The sequence below is a fragment of the Carlito syrichta genome, unplaced genomic scaffold (assembly GCF_000164805.1).
Source record: "Carlito syrichta isolate Samal-C Ts95f unplaced genomic scaffold, Tarsius_syrichta-2.0.1 Scaffold313380, whole genome shotgun sequence".
NCBI classification, from domain to species: domain Eukaryota; kingdom Metazoa; phylum Chordata; class Mammalia; order Primates; family Tarsiidae; genus Carlito; species Carlito syrichta.
This window is the reverse complement of record NW_007257476.1, coordinates 710,889-728,524: the sequence shown is the minus strand read 5'-3', so window position 1 is coordinate 728,524 and position 17,636 is coordinate 710,889. Positions and strand designations below refer to the sequence as shown.

At 36.7% G+C, this 17,636-nt stretch overlaps 1 protein-coding gene across 7 annotated transcripts in view; it reads right to left on the bottom strand.

Moving 5' to 3' along the window:
* Window positions 1–17,636, bottom strand: part of NCOA2 (nuclear receptor coactivator 2) — a 303,080-nt gene that overhangs the window by 193,823 nt on the left and 91,621 nt on the right. For 6 of the 7 annotated variants that reach the window (XM_021718737.1, XM_021718740.1, XM_021718742.1 and 3 more), the window contains exon 2: window positions 1,554–1,610. The gene's annotated coding sequence lies outside the window, so the exon portion shown is untranslated. Of the gene's footprint in view, window positions 1–1,553; window positions 1,615–17,636 lie in introns of those variants that run through there. The other variant, XM_021718741.1, reaches the window with a different exon arrangement.

Genomic DNA, 17,636 nt, shown 5'->3' with positions numbered 1-17,636 from the left:
CTTGGCCTCCCAAGCTCTGGGATTACAGACTGAGCCACCGAGTCCGGCCAAAAGAATACTTTCTAAGGCTCTTTGATCAATAATCTACCTTGCAGCATAGTCAAAATATTTTTTTCTCAATGTAAGACTCAAATGTAAGTCTAAGGAAGTCTCCCGGAAATATTTCACTTCGGTAATCAACATAGTAAGGAGGAAGCATGGTTTTGGCAGATACTTTATCAGTTATTGATCAAAGTTTTAAACCTAATTCATAAATTGAATAATAGCAATTATCTTAAAAGAGAATGTAGGGAAGAAAAGGAAAGACTGCTGAATTATCATAGGCAAAAGCTCAGAGATAACATTCAGCTTTGCATTTACAACTCACCTAAAATGTAATGTGTTGTTGAACTTGACCTTGAACTATTTAAATAAATGAATAAGATGAAAAACTTGTGAAAAATATTTTTTGTATTACATGCAATCTATATTTTTGTGTTTCTCCCATCTTCCAAAATTATTTATTTTTATTTTTTATTTTTTTTGAGTCGCCCAGACTGGGAGTGCAGTGGCTGCTCCCGGCCACTGCAGCCTCGACCTGCTGGGCTCCGGCGATCCTTCTGCCTCTCCCTTCCAAGTAGCTGGAACAACAGGCGTGAGCTACCACGCCTGGCTAATTTTTTATTTTATTGTAGAGATGAGGTCTCACCAAGTTCCCCAGGCGGATCTTGAACCTGAGGGCTCAGGCAATCCACTCACCTCAGCCTCCCAAAGGTGCGGGATTACAGGCTGAGCCACTGAGCCCAGCTAAGAAACTATTTCTAAGTTGTTTTTACAGATACAGAGTTCAATGTCTCTCATTATAGATATATTCTCAATGTTTACTACCCCAAAATTACAAACATTTATCCAGCCTTTAAACTAGGCACTATCCTAAGGGGTAGGGATGCTGTTTTGAACAAGACAGAATTGGGATGTTTGTGAAGTTAGTGGGGAAGTTTATAAAGACATAAGAACATATCACATGTTAATAAATATTGTGATAGTGATAAAATGCAGTTGTAATAAGGAGTAGCCGAGAAGTTATTCAATACGGTTGGACAAGAAGGCTGGCTCGTTACATTAACACCTACCCCCAATAAGTCTGAGATTTTCTGTTAAAATCTGTAGCAACTTTTGTAAACTTTCACCCTACTTTGGTAAAAAAAAAAAAAAAAAAGTATTGTCACACAAAGTTTTGCAGATTAAAATAAATGTAAACATTTTGCCAGGCTATGAAATTATAATTTAACAAATTATAATCAATTCATCCAATGGTAAATGTAAACTCTTCCCAGGTATATATAATAACCACTGATAAACAGACATGGTCATTGAATCTTTAAATGTTATTTCCAACGCATTCATAAAGAACTTTCAGAATAAAAAAAAAAAGTAGACAAAATATACAATTTTGTTTTTACTTATATTCATCTTATGCACATATTATTTTTCTAGGCTATAAATACAATTTTTAAATATTTTACTGGAAAAAATTTTACAACTCCAATATAAAGGATGCAGCTTTAACTCACCTGTGCCTGTAAACAGTGCAGAAGATCTATAAATCTGTAGCCAAATCCAAGAGAAATCTGCAATATAAACAAACAAACAAACATGAGTAATATTTATGGAATCCTGTTCGACTCCTTAGAGTAGATGTGACGTTTACAACTAATTTTCAAGTAATATTTGTTAACTGCCATCAATATACAAGTAATATTCATTAATAACATTTCTCATTAAATTACACAGTAAATCAAGAGGTAACATGTAAGGCCACCTTTAATTGTGAACTATGAAGTACCTATACATTTTGAATTCCCCTAGTTAGATTTTATTTTAACTGCTTGTCTAACCACTAGCCTTCCCCACCAGACAAAAAGCAGAGTACAAGCAAAAAGCCCTGGTGACCCATTCCCCCACTGTATTCCGAGGACCAGCACAGTGCCTAAGCACACTGTAACAGGCAGTAAATATGTGTGGAATAAATAAATAAAAGTCAAGTGCTGATTTCAATTTGCCATGATTTATAGTTCATCTATGTGGAACTGAAAGGCCTGAAATTGTTCAAATAAAAATCTGTGTAATAACTGTTTACAGAAAGAGGTACAAAAATGACTGAATAATTTGTTATCTCAAGAAAAGTCTTTATGGGAGTAAAAATGACACAATACAAAATAATTTGCAAGGGAAAAGGTGAAGAAGGAAAGAAAGAACCGAACATTTTTAATAATGAGGACAACTGCTTGTCAAGTTTCCTCAAGGTCTGCATCTTTGAGAACAAAGGGCTTAACTGTGAGCAACTCTGTGACTTTATCTCTGATCCTCCCCCTGCACCAATGAAGTTTGTTTCCAAGATGCACACTGAGAAGACAAGAAATATGTGCTTAGGCTATTTAATGCATATTAATGTTTACCACGTTTGTATATTTTATGGTCCCAAGAAAAACTGCTTGATTGTTACTAGCAGTGGTACTGAAAGTGTGGTTTTTAAAAAACCATTAAATACTACTAGATTTAATCAGCTTCAAGGAATGTTTTACAACTGAGCCACTGGATTTTTTTTTCTTCAGATGCCACCAGTCAGTAATAATTTATTCATTGGATAACCAAACTTAGAACAGTATTACTTTCTTTAAAAGTCCTTTAGAATAGTAAATAGGATCTGAAAGCACAAAAAAGTTAACATTAATTTAATATCCAAATTACTATTTTTTAGGACACTGGGAACATCTAGTTTTATAATCAAAGAGGTCTACAGGTGAGAGAAATAGTAAAACATGGCATGTGGATTTTTTAACAAGACCTGATTTGTCTTGAGACCATCATATATAATGAAATATAGCTAGGGTATTAGTCAGACATGATTCATGAAAAAAAATTACATGTAAATAAGAAGTTATCACATAAATAAAATGAATAAATTCTATCAAGTAGCAGTTAGCGAGTAGTGTGCAATAAACTTATGTAATAGGAGTCATCAATTCTTTCTAGCACTACTGGGCTAAATGTATTCATTATGCCGCCCTACTTAAACCCATTATAATTCTATACCAACAACTAATGTGCTCAAGAACATCATACTATGAAACAATCATGAGCTAAACCTGTGATATTCGTAGGAATGATGATACTAAACTATTACTGCTCGTTCTATACTATTCAGTAAGCTTTTATTAACATGCTAATTTGACATGAGGCAAAAGTGTCAATTGCAGCCATGCTCAAGAAAGATATGTAGGAGACAAAGATTCAAACATCTAGATACCCTGGCATGAATTTTATTTATTTATGTATTTTGAGTTGGAGTCTCACTCTGTTGCCCAGACTGGAGTGCAGTGGCACACTCACAACCACCCCAGTGTCAACCTGCTGGGCTCCGGCAATCCATCTACCTCTTCCAAGTAGCTGGAACTACAGACATGCGTTACCACACCCGGCTAAATTTTGATTTATTGTAGACACAAGGTCTTCCCAAGTTGCCAAGCAGGGCTGGTCTTGAACCTGCAAGCCCAGGTAATCCACTCGCCTCGGCCTCCCAAAGTGCTGGGATTATAGGCTGAGCCACCGAGCCCTGCCTGGTAAAACATTTTAAACAAAAGAAATTAATAAAGTATTTCATAAACACAGAAATACAAACTTTTATACATTACAAAGGGATAATACTAATCATTTAGAGCAAAAGTACAAGTAAAAGCTCTGTAATAAATGACATCCCATTACTCTTCTATCAGTCCTGAGAGTTTTCACAAAGCCCCTCTAGGAGGGTGCTTCAGGGGAAGGAGAGAGAAGACTGCCTTGGGCTTTGCAGAGTGACACAGAAGGAAAGACAGGAACTTTGCAAGAAAAGACAGACAGGATACGTCTCGCTTTCTTCTCTCTTAACTACTTCTACCATTTCCACCACATGGGCTAAAAAGACATACTCCTTTCCATGAAGTGGCAGGTCACTATTAGAAGGCACCTAGAGTTCTAGGAACAGTTGAAGGAACCTAGAGTTTAGCATCATCAGACAGCCCAGACTTCAAATTCTGACTTTACCATCACTTCTGATATGGATATTAATATTATTAGCTTAGGAATATGACCTAGGATATATTATTTTAAACTCAACTATAATATGGGAATGATAATGCCTTCTTCACAGCATCTTGGTCATGACATAATTATATAAAGGACCTGGTACATAGTGGGCATATAATTATAATCCCACCAAACATGACTCTATTACATGGTGCTGGCTATGACAGGTAACTCAATAAAATGATTTAAAAAACCCAGAAGCTTCAGGCTTACCCTATCCCAAATAGAACTGATATTTCTCTGGGGTGACCTAATAACTTTATTTGTCCTTCACCCTCCTGAGAGATGCACAGACATGGACACTGCCAGGAAATTTTTGAACTAGGGGCAATTCAAGACTGTATCAAAAGTTGAAGGACTTACACTACCTATTTCAAAACTTACTAAAAAGCAACAGTAATCAAAGCAGTGGTGTTGGTATAAGGATAAACAGTAGAAAATAATAGAGTCAGTGAAAGACCCACACCTCTATGTTAGTTCATGTGCAGCAGAAGTGGCAAGGTAATTCAATGAAGGACAGTCCTCTCAATAAATGGTACTCGGCCGGGTGTGGTGGCTCAAGCCTGTAATCCCAGCACTTTGGGAGGCCAAGGTGAGAGGAATGCCTGAGCCTAGGGGTTCGAGGCCAGCCTGGGCAACTTGGTGAGACCTTGTCTCTACAATAAATCAAAAAATTAGCTAAGCGTGGTGGCACGCACCTGTAGTTCCAGCTATGTGGAAGGCTGAGGTGGAAGAATTGCCTGAGCTCAAAAGGCGGAGGCTGTGGTGGCTGTGAGTATGCCACTGCACTCCAGCCTGGGCAACAGAGTTCTGAAACTCGGACTCAAAAAAAAAAAAAAAAAAAAAAATCGGTACTAAAGACATATGTGGGGGAGGGACTTCAATCTTTACCTTGAACCACATGCAAAAACTAACTCAAAATGGATTGATCAGTAGATATAAAATAAGAACTAAAACAAAACCTATAGAAGAAAGCACTGGGAGTAAATAACTGTATCCTTGGATTAAGCAAATTTTTTAGATATGACACCAAAAGTGTAGACCACAAAAGAAAAAAGAGATAAACTGAACTTCCTCAAAATGTAATACTTCTGCTCTTGAAAAAACATCATTTAAAAAATGAAAATATAACTCACAGATTAGAAGGAATTGATTGCCTAATAAAGGACATATATCTAGAATATATAAAGAGCTAAATAATAATCTGATAAAGGGTATTATCTAGCATATATAAAGAACTCTTACAACTCAATAATGAGACAAATAATTAAATTATTTTTATTTATTTGTTTAAAAAAATTTTTTTGAGACAGAGTCTCACTCTTGTCACCCAGGCTGGAGTGCAGTGGTATGCTGCTCACGGTCACCACAGTCTTGACCTGCTGGGCTCAGGCGATCCTTCTGCCTCAGCCTTCCAAGTAGCTGGAACTACAGGCATGTGCCACAACGTCTGGCTGTTTTTGATTTACTGTAGAGATGAGGTCTCACCAAGTTACCCAGGCTGGTCTTGAACCTGAGGGTTCAGACAATCCTCTCGCCTTGGCTTCCCAAAGTGCTGGGATTGTAGGCGTGAGCCACCATGCCCGGCCTAATGAATTTTTAAAATGTGGTATTTGCATACAACAAAATACCACTCAACAATTAAAAGGAATGAGTTACTGATAGATGCAACGACAGATGAATTTCAAAAACATTTTGCTAGGCCAGACACAGTGGCTCACACCTGTAATCCCAGCATTTAGGGAGGCCTACATGGGAGGATTGCTTGAGCCCAGGAGTTTAAGACCAACCTGGACAACACAGAGAGAACTTGTCTCTACAAAAAAATTAAATTAAATTTTAAAAAATTGGCTGGGCGTGGTGGTATGCACCTATAATCCCAGCTACTAGGGAGGCTAAGGCAGAAGGATTGCCTGAGCCCAGGAGGTCGAGGCAGCAGTGAGCCATAAACATGCCACTGCACTCCAGCCTGGACACAAAGAGCCTAACTCAAAGAGAAAATAAACCCTGGGCTCAGGCAATCTTCTCACCTCTATCTCCCAAAGTGCTGGGATACCAGGCATGAGGCACCAAGCCTGGCTAAATGCTAGAAAATTTTTAAGGATAAAAAAGTATTTAATTAGGAATCAACCTAAATGCCCATCAACTGATCAGTAGATGATGAAAATGTGGTGTGTGTATATATATATATATATATATATATACACACACACTATGGAATACTATTCAGCCATAAAAAAGAATGAAATCATGTCCTTTGGAGCAACATGGGTAGAGCTGGAGCTCATCAGCCTAAGTAAGCTGACTCAGAAACAGAAAACCAAACACCACGTGTTCCCACTCATACGTGGGAGGTCACAAAGATGGAAATAATAGACACTATGACACCAGTAAGGAGGGCGAGGGGAAGGGAGTTAGGGTTCAGAAATTGCCTATAGGACACAATTTTCACTATCTGGGGAATGGGCCACCTGAGACCCAACCCTGCACTACACAATATGTTCATGTAACTAAAACGCATGTGTACCCCTGAATATAAAGTGAAAAAAAAAAGTTTAAGTGATTTTTACGAACGCACCTCTGTATCCTTGCTCTTTCTTCCTATGTAATAGCTAAGACTTCCATGTGAATAGGCAGATCTAAGGGTAAAGGTGGTTCTATTGCAATGGTGGTGTGAGCATTTGTCAAGTTGAGTATCAACGAGCAGGATGAGTACTCATCAGTACTTTGAGACAAAAACATTGAGACTGAAACTACATCACACATAAAAAGACAGCTGGCAGCATCAGAGATGTATAGATTGATAGTTTGTGGGGGCTGGGATGTTCAGGAGGAGATCTGACCAATATTTCATTTTATTTATTTTTTAAAAGAATAGTTAGAAATGGACCCAGAGGAAGCAAAATAAACGGGGAGAAAAGGAACTGACATCTGTAATACCAAAAGAATGTTTTCATTTATAGCTACTAGTCTAAGAGAAGGATCATACTTAGCTTTTTGGTTTAACAAAGCACATCACATCATCATCAATAGCTATCATTTATTGAATGCTTAGTCTGTGAGAGCACTGAGTGGTGAACTTTATGTGTGTTACCTAACTTAATCTTCAGAACAGTCTGATGAGGCAGGCACTACTACTATCATCTTCCTTGTATAGATGAATCTGTAGAAGCACAACTGAGGAGTGAAGAACTCTGTCTAAACCCAGAGCTAATGTGCTCGCAAAGTCTGGTTCTAACCCACAGAGTCTGACTCGAGTCCATGTGTACTCTTACCCACTAAACTATTGTGGAAGTTCACTGGTTGGATAATGTTATTATTTTTGCCCACTTGATTTGAAAAAGAACAGGCACAGAAGAGTGATCCACCTGAAAACAGCCTTCTTGAAGTTTCTGGAAGAGTACTAACAAGAACAGCAAAAGTGCATTCCCTACAACCTGCGCCGATGGCAGATGCAGTTAGTGGATCTCGGCATTAATTTTTCTCGGCTTAAATGTAGCCTCACAATTTTCCCAATCAAATTGGTTACCAGTCAAAGTAAGCAATCGCCAACAGATCAAACACATGTCTGTCTACCCAAAACAACCAACTCAGTTTTTGATGGACAACTGAAAATACAGCACATGCTGTTGGAAAGAGACAACTAACCAAAAGGGGAGTCCTGCCACTATCACGCCTCATGTTCTGACACAGGTCCCACGGCTGGACTTCCTGCTGTGCAGCCAGCACCACTCCCAAGCCAGATAGGTTGGGAGGACAAAAAAAGGACACATGGGGAACAGAAGCAGCAGTTAAGGAAGTAATGTTCAAACTGCTTGAAATCTCTCAACACTTCCAGCAAAGCACATGTGACTATCTATATACTCAGTGTATGACCATGATATGTGATGAGTACAATCATTTATTTTTCCTTTTTTGCTTAAAACACAAAAACTCCCAAACAAGCACAAAATACACCTTTCATGCAACATGTTTCAAGTGATATAACCTTAAGAGTCAAGTCATACTTTCAAGACTTAACTATGAGAACTATTTCAGATCACTGAACGTGCTACTATATATGTATTACATATACTATATATGTAATGCAAATGTGACCTAAAACATAACTTCCATATGAATTTTAACAAAATGGTAAAACCCCAAAGTTTGATTGCAAAAGGCTTAACAATGTAAAGAATGTATACTAGATATGCAAAGTAAACTTCTTACCAATTATTAAGTTGATACTGCTAAAAATAAGCATCTAGACCACAGAAGAGTAATTTATAAATTAATTAACTTCTCTATATTCTGCAGCCAAACTCATGTTTTTTTTTCTTTGTTTAAAGGGCTGTATGTCCACTGCAAATAATAACTCAATGAAAATATTTAACAGTTAATTTTTATTTTGCAAAGTCACTTATAAGAAGATCAGCAATATCATGCCTAAATCGCCTTAAAATAACATTTGGCTCTTATAACTTATGGATAAACATTAATTAACTAACCTTCTAATTATTCTTTCCAACTATTCATTCTATTAATATATACAACTTGATACAGTCGGAGAAATCTTTAGTTTACTAAAACTGGTGCTTAAAATTAACTGAAAGTCAATCTTAAGGTGTTCTTTTGCTGTTTTAATTCAATTTCATAAAATGCATCAAAAAGTACAATTAGCCATAAGTTAAACAAGTAGAAAATCAGATTTTAAAATGTGTTAACTTTCCCTCCACACCAAATATAAAAAGAATTCCTATGCCATAATTAAAATAGAGATCTAGAAAAGGATATATCAGTTTAAAACTTCTTCAGCCACAGTTAAGTACACACCTACAATTCCTATGTATGATATAGTAAAAAATGGTATGCCTATCACCTACACAGATCTCACTATACCCATTCCTTTCAATCTTGTTTCTCATCTACCATGGTCACAGTCAATACAATGAAACAAATATAATAAAACAGCAACTCTCCAAAGACTTGCTTAGAGATAAACCTAGAAAAACAATCTCCCATCTGTAGTTGAATACACAAGGTTCAAATTGGAAGAGAATGAAAACTGTTAGTTTTGGAGTCATTAATCTGAAAACAGCACTTGAATAAATAGAAATGGTTAAGATCGGCTGGGCTCGGTGGCTCAGCCTGCAATCCCAGCACTTTGGGAGGCCGAGGCAAGAGGATTGCCTGAGCCTGCGGGTTCGAGACCAGTCCCAGTAACTTAGCGAGACCTCGTCTCTACAATAAATCAAAAATTAGCCAGGCGTGGTGGTGCGTGCCTGTAGCTCTGGCTACTTGGAAGGCTGAGGTTGAAGGATTGCCTGAGCCCAGCAGGTGAAGGTTGCGGTGGCCATGAGTGTGCCACTGCACTCCAGCCTGGGCAACGGAGTGAGACTCTGACTCAAAAAAAAAAAAGAAATGGTTAAGATCTCTTAGGCAGAAGATATAAAGAAAGGAGGACTGGGAACCTAGAAAATGAGAAGAAATTACCTGAGAGGTAGGAGGAAGACCAGTAAAGTTCTATAGAACCCACGAGGAGATAGTTCCAAGAAGGAGAGGGTGGAAACATTGTTCCATGGCACTGAGAATTAAAATTTGTACTTGACTTGGCAAGCAGAAATTATGATAAAATTTCTACTTGACTTGCCAGCAGTTCTACTGGCAACAGATAGCATGGCCTACTGTGGTCCCATGAGATTATAATGCCACATTTTAAGATCAGTTTATAAGATCAGTTTCATTGGAGAAATAAAGATATAAATCAGACCAGAGAAGGCTGACGTGCTGACAGGTGAATAGGAAATAAGATTTGGACATAGCATGTGCAAATGCTTGCTATCATCACCTTATGCTAAAATTTATCTTCCCCTCTAGACTGAGAGCTCCTTGAGGGCAAGGATAAGTTTCATCCATTTTTGAGTAAGACAATTCCCTGCTGCTGGACTCGTAATTTTTAAACAACGCTGCTGCCGAAGTTCTGAGGTTTTAATTAATGTTCTTAGCCAAAAACTTTACCCAACAATCTTTAACAGAATCACAGGCAGAAAAGGGAAAAGTAAGTTATTGGGCAGAGATTAACTTCTTAAACAGGTAAAACCCTCAGGTATAGTGCTTCTCCAAGACTAGAACATGCCACCCTGACAACAAATCACCTCTACCCATCCCACGTACAAAGGTCCAACACATCATCAGTAGAATTTTTACTGTTTTTCTCCCAGTAATGTAGATAAATTTTAGATGATGATGAATTCCATCAGAAATTTACCTTCTCTTTGGGGTTTCTTCCCTAATTACTGTTGCAATAACCACTCTGACTGACATATTCCTGAGAACGCTGACAAGCCTGTAAAATACTCGAAGACTGTGTATAATATACAGTCATGTGTCACATAACCACATTTCAGTCAACAACAGACTGCATATCTCATGGTGGTCCCATGAAAATAAAATACCAGGTTTTTACTATATATTTTGTATGTTTAGATATGTTTAAATATGCACATACTTATTGTTACAATTGCCTACAGTATTCAGAACTGTAACATGCTGTATAGGCTTATAGCCAAGGAGCAACAGGTTACACCCTGTAGCCTAGGTATATAGTAGGCTCTACCATCTAGGTTTATTTAAGGACACTCTATGATGTTGGCCTGACAAATCGCCTAACAACACATTTCTTAGAAGGTATCTCCATGTTAAGTGATGCTGAAAGTTTGTATAATATCTGAAGACTATGGGGAAACAAAAGAGGGTGGGCCAAAAGGAACATTAAAATTATATATATTCTGTCTACAAAGGGCAGGGCGGTCTTTAGCCCCTATTAACTAGGACCATCGTCTCAGAGGGATCAACACAAACCTTCTTCCCACCGAAGGTCTCCTTCCTCAAATGATCATCACTGTCAGTTTTCAACTATCAATAGTATATGACCACATTAAAATAATCATTTCTTCAATGTAATAAAGGAAATATTAATTTTTAAAGGCACACAAAGTATTTTAAAGGAGAGTAGGACAGGAGTCTTCTCCTTAAAAAGGAAAACGTTACAGCCATTCTACAACCAAGAAGAGGTAACACAATTTATCTAAAATCAAAGATCTTACAACGGACCTGAAATTCAAACCCAGGTAAGCCTGACTCCAAGCCCTGTATTCTTACTACTCAAATTGCCTGCTAGGCAGCACCAACAAAGCAAAACAAACACTAGCAAGCATCAAATGAATGGTTTAAAAAAAAAAAAAACTTGCAAACAGCTGATGTGTGTGTATAATGGGTGTCCGTGGCTATAATTTTTAAAATCAAAGACAATAAGTTATTTTCTTTTACTAAAGTTACAATTATATTTGATATGGTTATCACTATATTTTAGAGAGTTTTAGAAAGAATGTGGAATTCCAAAAATCAGCACCAGACTACTGAGAGAAAAGCCCTGTAGCACTCTGTAGTGGACCGTGAAGAGCCCATCCCTGGAGTAGTCAGTACCTTGCCAAATTTTTATCATATCTCTGTATGATTTCACTGAGTCACCCCATGGATCCAAGTGTCACTCACAAGTAATTTTATCTAAAATAGACTTAAATAGAAATATAGTTCACTGTGTGGACCTATACAGAGTTTTTCATCTTGTTAAACAACTAAAATTGCAATTTTTCATTTTACTAAGTGCCTAGGTTCTAACAAAAACACTGAGGAATACTGACAAAAAACTGGATCCTATGGCAATAGTACCATTTTGAAAAACAATTAGATCTGGAACAAACTTCAAAATCATCTGTTTCAACTACTCAGTTTTATAAATGGGAAATTAAGGCTCAAAGAGATTAGTGCATATACTAATTACGGGATTTTTGCAGTAATCCAGACTAACAGAGTTTCTACAAAGCTAGGAAAAATATATCATTAAAAACTCTGGCTTTAATCACCATATCTTAGTCAACTACTATTCAATCTCCTCATCAGGAAAGGGCCTTATAACTTAGTTGTGAATCTAGAATTTACAAATAAAACATCTAACAATACAAAATATAAATAAAACTGAAAAGATATAGAGATGAGTTCCAACATCCTTACACATACAGAAAAAACAAGAACTACCTTTCGTTAAGGAACAGATGTCAGTTACTCTGCTGCAAATTTTACATGGATTATTTGTAATATTTCTCATAGATAGGCACCTAAAATTCCATTTTGCAGAACAAGAAACTGAAAGTCAGAGAAGTTAAATAAATTTGCTCAGGTTACAGTAAGAGGAAGTGCCACCAGGTGAATCCCAGCTTTCTTTTCTTTTTTTTTTCTTTGGAGTTGGAGTCTCACTCTGTTACCCAGGCTAGAGTGCAGTGGCACACTCACAGCCCCCAGCGTCAACCTCCTGGGCTCTGGTGATCCTTCCGACTCCCCTTTCAAGTAGCTGGAAGTATAGGTGTGCGCTACCACGCCTGGCTAATTTTTTGATTTATTGTAGAGATGAGTTCTCACCAAGTTGCCCCGGCTGGTCTCGAAGCTGTGGGCTCAGGCAACCCTCTCACCCCGGCCTGTGATGGGATTACAGGCTTGAGCCACCGTGCCCGGCTAAATCACAGCTTTCTAGACACAAGGCTTCCCTTCTTCACGTTGCTTCTACCATCTCGCCCTCTGCCAGGCTCTTTTCTACTTTCCTCCTGCTCCCAAGAAAAAAGGATTTGGTATCAAGAAGACCCTTTCTAACACCCAGCCATTACACAGTCACAAGCACCAGCCCAACAACAAATTACCCACAAAGGTCTCACTAAAAAGATTATTCAATTATTGGCTTGTTACGCCTATGTAGGCAAAAAAAATGGAAAAAGTAAAACAATACTACAGAATAAAAGAAAAGAATTTTAAAGGGCATGACAGAATGAGAACTTAATCTTACACAAATAATTTTATTAGAAAAGAAAATGAAACAATTATAAAACCTAAGGTGGGAGGCAGCTAGGAAAACTACCTATTGTGGTTAAACTTTTCTTCAGATCAGGGGTTGTAGGGATCAAGTATGCATAGATATATGAAATTTTCTAATTTTGTGTTTTTATTCTGATGAAAATCTAAAATTACGTAACATGTGGATATGCTGAATCATATGGATGATCATTGTATAGCTGATAACTTACTGTCTTTTTTTTTTTTGAGAGATAGAGAGAGAAAGCAAGTGCATATGACAGGGTGTCATTCTGTCACCCAGGCTGGAGTGCAGTAGCACAATCACGTCTCACTGCAGCCTCGACCTCCTGGGCACAAGTGATCCTCTCACCTCAGCCTCAAGTAGCTAGGACAACAGGCATGTGCTACCGTGCCCTTTTTCTTTCTTCCTTCTTTTTTTTTTTTAAGAGACGAGGTCTTGCTATGTTACCCAAGCTGGTCTTGAACTCCTGGCTCAAGCAATCCTCTGGCCTCAGTCTCCCAAAGTGCTAAGATTATAGGCGTGAGCCACTGCACCCAGCCTTACTGTCATTTAATTTCAGCACTTACATGTGTGCTTATACTTGTATTAAAGATTAGTATTATTTTAATCTCTTTAATATTAAATCTTGAGAGATAAAGCTTATACAAATTCAAATAAAGAAAAATGATGGGGAAGATCTGAAATATCTTCATACGGCTAATAGCACATGCTGAACTCAGTGGAACCTGAGCTAAGCCGACTGTACACAGCAACTCTGCTGCGGTCAAACAGTACCGCACAGTAGTGTGAAATCTTATTGATTTGGTAATTTTGTTTATGTTTAGTTAATAAATCTGTTTTTGCTTTATAGGTCGTAATTAACTAAAATCTTTCTGCATGGAAAAAATCTAGTAACATACACAAATGGCTGCTTTTTATAGGAGCCATAAACCAAGTTAATTTTCCCCATTATTTACATAATAAATACAACTATAAAATGTGGATTTAAAAATCATTCATGTATGTTTTGTTTATCAAAAATGTCAGTGACAAATCAAATTAAGGCCCTACTAGTGGTTTCTAAAAGGCGTCTCTAAAGGACCCAGTTTTTATAGGTTTAAATCTGAAAGGAAAACTGTAGTGGCTATTTTTCAATAAGTTAAATTTTATTTAATTTTATGGATCCACTTTTATTATTAGACTATGAGTTTACTATTTTAATGGGTTAAATTTTCCTTTTATTTTCTGAAATGGAGGTGTCATAGATGATCATTTTAATTTTCATATAATGGCATTAACAAAATTAAAAATCTGGTGATCCTGTCAGTTCCCTAGATTTGAGAGGAAGTGTTAAATAGTACACGAAATCGTAATCTCTGAGTACCACTGGCTACAAGTTACTATGAAATAGTATGTTTGTGTGTGTGTGTGCATACATGTATGTATAGAGAGAGAGAGAAGAAGGGAGGGAGAGAGAGGGTTAGTTATAAGTATTGCCCTCTGGACATTTCTATTCCATGGGAGAAATTCATTTGTGGCATGAACACTCAATCAAAAAGTTCTTGTTTCAACCAAAAGGAACTTAACACCCCGGCTCCTGCCCACCAAGGGCACTCTAGGAAGTCAGGCCACAAAGTACAGCATGGAGAGAGGAAGACAGGAAAGATTATCAAGTCCCTAAATACTTATTTTGCTAGATATCCTTATATAGCTTAAAAATATTAACAATGATGATGACAAGTAATACATAAAGAACAGAAACCATGAAAGACTAAAGACAGCAACACACTCTTTTGCTACTCTATAACTGCCCTTCCCCTGAAACTGGGGTTGCCTTAATGACTGACTTGACCAACAGAATGTAGCAGAAATAATATTCTGGGACTTCTGAACCTTAACACTTCCACCCGGGACTCTTGAAACCCTCGATCTTAGCATCCTGAGCTGCTACATATGTCTGAGAGCCTTGAGGCCACCATACTATGATATGAGGAAGCCCAACTTAGTCATGGGGAGAGACAATATGAAAAAAAGAATGAGATGCCCAGCTAGGCCCCATCTGTTATGGTCCGAACAGTTCCTAGTATTCACAGCCAAGACTCCAGACATAACAGAAGAGACAAGTCATCCATACTATGCTCTATCCCAATTCCTAACCCACAGAATCATGTGATATAATAAAAATAAATTATTGTTTTAAGCAATAGAATTCAGAATAAAAACTAATAGCTGTTCATAAATAGTAATGAGGACTTTAAAGAAAAAAAAAAAATACCACAGGAAGATAAGTTGAAAACCAGAATAGGATCAGACACAAAAAAGGATTATAATGCATAGGGTTAAATATATATACATTCATTCATTTAGCTAAGAAAGATTTAAGGCATCAGGATCTGTAAATAGGGATATATACACGCTCTGGGAACATAATTATTTGTTTGTTGTGTTTTTTTAAATTAAGAAAGGTAGATTTATTAAAGGAAAGATACATTGTGAAAAGTGCAATTGGTAGGGCCACAGTGAGTGTCTGCTATCTGCTCCAATGGTTTTAAATTTGTAAAAAGTTCTGCCTTCAAGGAACTTACTAAACTAGACTAGAAACTTAATAGACGGGAAAGTATTATGTATTATAGTAATGTTTTCCTATATACAGTACATTAAAATTTTTTTTCCCACAAAAATAGCCTCTCACGAACATAACTAACAATTTAGGTCAAATCAAAATACAGACCATTCCTATAGGGTGGCCCAAAGTTTGAGTTCCTCTGTGAGAAGGAAGTAAAGATTGAATCAAAATCCCACAAAAGGTCATTTGTAACTTGTAGTATCTAAACATGTTTTAGTAAATCATAGTATATAATAAAATATTTGGGTTCTCATTTCAGACTACAAACTCAAGGCATGCGTAACGAATTCCTTTTATTTTTTCTTCATAGAGTATCAGGTTAAAGAACCTTTTAAAGATATCGTTACAAATATGCCTAGTAGAACTTTTCTACTTTACTGCAGTCAAGATTCTAGGACCCAAAATGGGCAAAGCAAGTAAGGTCAGTAGTAAGTTGTTGTTTTAACAAGATTTATTTCTGTCTAGGTGTGCTACCGTTTAAACAAACACTATTCCAGTGACTAAAATAATTTTTAACTGCTTCTTTCATTAAAGCATAGCCAATTTAACCTTTTATAATATCATCCTCAGGGCTCTAAAATTATTCACCACTTTCTATTTGCAGCATCTTTCTATTCAAATTTCAAATGATGGCAAAAAGAAAACAAATAGAGAAAATTGTCCTACCAGGTATTTTTAAATGCAAGAAAATGTCTGCTATTTTATTGTAAAAGAGCAAAACAGCACATAACTATGTTTATGGTCTCTTGGGCAAAATAACATAGTATATGTTAAAATTATCAGCACCTAGCACAGTGCTGCTGTAGAAGGTACTCAGCACGTTTGCTGACTGATGACAACACATTTATTTCCCAGTTATTTTTTAAGTGCAGCCAATAAAAATAAACAATGCTATTTTCTGTCCCAGTAGTACTTGATGCAAAGAATAAAGGATAATAGTTTCAAAAGTGCTCACAAAGAAACATATCTGTCCTTTTCATTTTCTCTTGAAAACAGTTTTGAAGGTTTGAGAGGGAGTGTTAACAAATGCTATGAGCTCTAAATGTTCAAATAGTACAGACAATAAAACAACCTAAATTATACACCAACTTGGGTTTTATCTTTTCTCTCATAATTTCAATTTTAGCATATTACATGGTAATTTTTCAGAATTTATTTTTTAAAACATGACCAAAAAAAATTCTCATTGCTAAAATCAACTTATTAATGTTTTATCCAAAACATACCATAAAAGTCAAAACAAAGTACAGAACAAGAACATAATCCGGATCTTCAACGTCCCATTATAAAAAGTTAATAATATCTGGGAAGAAGACACTCAAGAATATCTTACTTAACAGACAGTTGTTCATTACAACATGCATCAGGAGACTCGGTATCTTCCTGGGTGTCCCTGAGATTCAAGGCCAATCACTTAACATCCCTAGTCTTTAGTTTTCCCAGTGATAAAAGAACAGAGTGGTACAAGTGTCTCCAAATTCCTATTTAGCTCTAAAAAATTCTACCATCCTCCAATAAAGAGCCATTAGACTCAACAGGGTTTTAAGGTATCCACATCTTTCATTTGCTTAATTAAGATACAATTATTTCCTTCATCTTACACCAAACACAAGTTTCAAACACCTAGAGATAGACTACTTTTATTTTTTCTTCCTAACAACTCTGAGGTAGGTCAAGCCTGTAATTATGATGTGCCTTAGGAAAATGCCAAAAGGGAGGCTCAGTGAGGTTATGTGATTCGATTAAAGTCACTCAGCCAACAAAAACCTGAAAACCTGGAGATCAGATCTTCTGACTCCAGTACTGTGTTCACAGAAGAAATTTCCAGAAATAGCCACTTTTAAATCCAAAGACTAGAAAATAAAGTATGTAAAACTAACAAGAAAAAGATGATGTTTTTTAATGAATACACTGTTGCTTTAAATCACAATGTCATATGTCTTAGATTCTCTAAAATAACACAATTTTAGGTCTTTATGTCTCAAAATTATTTTCAAGATTCCTGGAAAAAGAAAGTTC